Source organism: Triticum urartu, chromosome 7A, assembly GCF_056163025.1.
Source record: "Triticum urartu cultivar PI428250 chromosome 7A, HENAU_Tu73, whole genome shotgun sequence".
NCBI classification, from domain to species: domain Eukaryota; kingdom Viridiplantae; phylum Streptophyta; class Magnoliopsida; order Poales; family Poaceae; genus Triticum; species Triticum urartu.
Genome location: NC_141879.1, coordinates 333,458,647 through 333,463,752, shown reverse-complemented (window position 1 = coordinate 333,463,752; position 5,106 = coordinate 333,458,647). Strand labels below are relative to the sequence as shown.

The 5,106-nt window shown below is 42.1% G+C and overlaps 1 long non-coding RNA gene across 1 annotated transcript; it reads left to right on the top strand.

The window, feature by feature from the left end:
• Nucleotides 1–1,209: 1,209 nt before the first annotated feature.
• On the top strand, nucleotides 1,210–4,880 carry LOC125524477 (uncharacterized). The gene is made up of 4 exons (XR_007290765.2): nucleotides 1,210–2,186; nucleotides 2,572–2,658; nucleotides 2,745–4,149; nucleotides 4,285–4,880. It is a non-coding gene; the product is annotated as an uncharacterized LOC125524477 (long non-coding RNA).
• The last annotated feature ends 226 nt before the right edge of the window (nucleotides 4,881–5,106 follow it).

Below are 5,106 nucleotides of genomic sequence, written 5' to 3'. Positions count from 1 at the left end.
GTAAATCAAAAGCGCCACTAGAATATTTTTCACCACCCCAATCATACACGCAAAAAGGGGCGACGCCACCATAGGGGCTGGTATGGGCGGCCGCCTCGGGTGGCTGGAAAGTGTGCACCTAGTTTCAGTCGTCCAGGTTGGCCCGGGCTAGTTTAGTTCGTCCCAACGCACGAGCAGGCAATGTAAAAAAATGATGAAAAATGTTTCAATTTGGATGGGCCAATAACATAAGTGCAAGGCAGGCCCTATAGCAGGCTCGCGGCCCAAACGAGCGCCTCCTATATCGATCGACAACAGGAAAAATCCCAATCCATTCGCTTCATCCTCGAGTCTGGTTCGCTCCTAACCTAGCCGCCGCTGGACAGACCGACACAACACTTCCTCACGCCCTCGATGGAGGGCTGTCGCCGGGCTTGAAGCGAACGAAAGGACAAGAATATGAAGATCCAACCCTAGGGGTAGCCTGCGTGGGAGGCAGCGGCGGCAGCACAGGCATGGCATCGAGCTTGCGCAAATGGACAGTCACAGCTTGCAATAGTAGCATGCGCAAAGAGCAAGTACATCACATTCCTGATTATATCTAATTCAACTCTTCAATTTTTGGCCAATAGTTAAACCTGACGGTGTTGTAAAACTGTTTGTATGTAGGGAATCTATGAGAAAATGAAACCAATTTCGACTTAATTTTATAACTCCCCCAATCAATACCGAACTGACTAAATCTGATGTATCTAATCAAGTTTCCGGTGCAAACATCCAAGCTCATGTTGTTCTTGAGCCTGAAGTGTCTAATGAACAGACTGCTAATGAAGGATTTGATGCAAACATTTTACTTGCTCCTGGTGATGAACATATAACTAGAATACTAGGCCCGTAAGGGCTCGATTTATCTGGTTTTTTTGAACTTTTTTTACGGTAGCTGTAAAAATTACGCGTGTGACGGAAGTGCTTCGTTCCCTTCGTTTGCCACGTTTCTATCCTACAGTGTGTACTTGACGCATGTGACGCATGGTAGAGCCTTCTCGAGGCTGTAGCGTTTTCCACGTGTGTTTTCTTAAGCGATTTGCATTTTGACCGGGCCTTCTGGGCTGTACGTGTCCTGCCCTGCCATTCTGTACATATTTTTCTTGTCGCTGTGGAAACCTCGAGTCAAATCCCGTGACACCGCTACGCCGCCCTTTCCCGATATAAATGGGCATCAGATGGACTCTCGCCTCATCTCTCTCTCTCAGTGCCCGCTCCGGTCGTATTGCATCCCCATCCCCTTTTCTCTTCTTTGCGGATGCGCCCGCCCAGGTCGCCGGTGACCCTCATCATCGGAGACCTCCCCCAGGTCGTCGCCGGAGGGAGTTGTCTCTTTGGCTAGGCTAGGGTCGTTGCCGAGTCGTGGAGGCGCCCCAGTTCCCCATCTCCCCTCCTCAATGATGGAGAGGTGCGAGATGGATGTGGGGAGGAGCGGGCATGGTGCAGCGGCCGAAGGAGGCGTTGGCCTGGCGGCGGCGGCGGGAGCGGTTGGAGGCGACCACGGGCATCTGGTCGTCACGGCAGGGGGCGATCTGGCTGCTCGAGGTCCGGTTCATCTTGGATGTCACGGAGGTAACCTATATCCGAGAAGTACTTCACTCCAATCGCATGACACGCTGCTCCCACAAGTGAGGCTAAATCCCCATATTATCCATCCAAATCTGTCGTGTTCTTTGAATGATGTGCTGTGAGATTCATGGTTGGGTGCAGACTCCTGCTTAAAGTTTTCGATCTACACAGTTTCCGGGATGGATGAGTGGTGTGACTAATTTGTTTCTGAAAATTCCAAGGTTTCCATGTGGTTTCAGTAAAATTTGTTGATTGGGATAAGTTTGATTAGTCTGATGATTTTGTTGTTTCTTACTTTCAAGAAAAGGTTGATCTCATGTTGTTTATTTTTTAGTATATGGGATTTATTTTGTAGGACAGAATTTTGCAGTGGGCACGAGTGGTAAGAACTGACAATTAATTGACTTAATTAATTACAAGTGTTTGCATTATGTATCAGTTCAGTTTTTATGTATGCCTATGTGCAGTCCTTGCCTCATTGGACATGTTCAGTCTCATGGTGAGCCTCAGTGGCCTGTAGCCGCCAGCGTGCCCTCTCGGTGCCTGCCGGTGCAAGCAGGCGTCAACGGGGCAGATGGCAGCCATGTACACTGGTTTGTGCCTGCTCTGCCTGAATTTCGAAAATAAATTTTCATGAGTTCTTCAAGTTCAGTAGATTTCGTGTATGGATTTCTTTCCCTTTAACTTTTACTTGTGTTTATTCGGTTTGTATGCAAGAGTTCTAGAGCCATGGATGCAAGAAAATAAATTTGGGTATGGTATTCCAATATGAGTCGTTTTGCGAAGTGAAAAATGAAGACTCTTAATTGCAAACCAGTAACGGAACAAGAAATAAAATTTTATTGATCCCAAATGACAATGGATCTGCTCTCTGTTTCTATAAGTTCATTTCCTTCTGCAAGCTTCTCCAATAATTACCTATAATTTTTCAGATATAGCATTGCCAATCGTCTGAACTATCGCTTGTGAACATTGCAGGCAGCGCCAATATTCATGCACTTGAAAAACCTCGGACAGTGAAGAACATGGGAGTGCATGGGTACATTCTTTATTCTTCATATAATGGTAGGAAGTATGTAAATAATGTTTTTTGTATTGACACTGACAAAGCTTATGCATGAGATAGAGCTTCATTGTACATTACTTTGCAGGTTTCAAGCCTTTTGATGGAAGCTCATGTATCTTCCTAGGCTGATGGACTCTGGTGCTTGATGAATGTTGCCCAGCCCTAGACCTCTCTTAAGTTTTGCATAAATACATCATCTGGGCTAATCAATTTATATGAAAACAAATCAGTAGTGATTTCGTCAAATATATGGGTTATTTTGATGACAGTTAGCTCCTCTCCCTAGCTGATCAAATCAACTATTTTAATCTCATTGAACAACTAGATGAATTGAGGTGCTAATTAAATTAATATGCGCCCACCAGTTTATTAGGTACTAATTGAATTAATATGCTCTCACAGGTTTATTAGAGGATAACTAAAACGAACATTCTTTGGCTGACATTTGATGTAAGATTTAAAACAACCTACAGAACAAACTGGAGAGGGTACACATCAGATGGCTCCCTCCCATGGAGAATGAACTGAAGATTAATATTGATGGCGCTTTCCACCCTGAACCAAACACCGGTGGTTGGGGTGCAGTCATCAGGAATCATAAAGGAGAGGTAAAAGTATGTGGACTAGGGAGATTGGAGAATGTTATTAACCCCTTACATGCCGAGATCAGGCTGTTATACAGGGTGCCTAGCTAGGAATTGATAAAGGAGTGAGAGCCATTGGCCTTGAAACAGATTCAGTGCTGCTGAAGCAAGGGGTAAACAATAATGAATGTGGCCTCTCTGCTGTCTACCTAGGCTTAGAGGAGCTCAAGGAATATCTGAAGCAAAAAACTTTGAAGTGTGTCGTTTTACTTCTGCTAGGAGGAACTGTAAATAAGTAGGCCATTGTTTTGCTAGCTATGGTAGTACCTTAAGCATGTATGATCATCTTCAAACAGATCATGTAATTCCACTTGTATCGGACCTGGTGGCGACTCTTCTCTAATTTCTGCATACATCTCCCCTAGATATGGACTACCCCACTTTTGCATTACCTGTTTTCGAACAAGAAGAAACTTAGTTCACTAAATTCATAGAACTAATATGCCAGCTAGAATGCGCGAGTATATGCACCCTTTGCTTTTAAATAAAAGTTGTGTAAAAAAACTGATGTGTAAATTCTAATTTGTGTTAATTAAGTACATATGCACATTATTGAGGGGGTGTTCTAAGGTAATGAAGCGTAAGGGGATTAAGTAAATTTTTACTGTATTTAGTAGTTGTGATCTGTCAGAGGTAGTGAAAATGACAATTGCTCATGCATTGTTTTCATGAAAACAAGATTCGCATCATGTCATCATTTTGACATTCTGCTTCGGTATATGTCGATGCAGACAGAAGGAGCACGAGCACCTAGCTGATGAAATTGCCTGGCTAGCAGGTATTCTGAGTTATTGTATTAAAGATGCAGATAGTTACCTCTTCAGTTCTATATGCACATCCGCGTAGGTGTGTGCCAGTATTGGATCAACATATCATTGAACATTCTGTTTGCAAGATATATGCTCATGTGATAATTTTTCAAACTACTAACGCAGTGGTTGTCAATCTAATTATATGTTGTTGTCTAATATCATCCTCCAGCGAGCGCAACATAAGAAAATGAGCAGGCCTTCAGGCGTTAATGGGCCATTTATGTCGATGGGCTCTGGCCCAAGTTATCTCAGCCCAGTATAAATGATCTACTTTTCTGGTTTTAGCTACTGCACTGGGCTCTCTAATGGGGTTGCCGTGGGTATTTTGGACTAAAATATTACTGGCATTTTGCTGTCTTCCAGTACATTTCAAGTTCTTTGCCCAAAAAAGTACATTTTATGTTTTTGCACTGTTTTATATATAAATTGCCGAAAATACCATGGAGTAAAATTGTCATTTATTGCATCAAATTAAACCAATGAGATATTTTATTCAGGTTTTATGATGTGTTAATTAAATTTGATGTTTAATTCGAGAATTAAATGACAATAAATTTAATTTTAAAAAATGTTGTTTTATTTTTATTAGTCATTACATGAGTTTGCACAAGCTCTTTGCAGCACTAATCTGGCAGGTGGCCATAAAAATGATCTGGATCATCAAAGATCACCAAATCAGCAAATTTGGTCTTTTCTATTGAAATGTAGTTACCGTTGTATGAAATGTATCTCTTGTTTTATGTAATAAAATCTCTCTTTTCAAGATGCCTTATTGTCTATCCTAGCTTAACTCCACTATAAGATATCCATCCAAGTTCTCCATCATTTACCATGGTAATTCTGCATCCAGTATGACTATCACTACATGATTTACATCACTTATGCATGTACCAACTGGATGTACCATCTTCTTGTATGAACTACTTTGCAATGAGTCAAATCTTAGGACGAGTTACCGAGCATTACAAAGAAACTTAATAGCTTATCAATT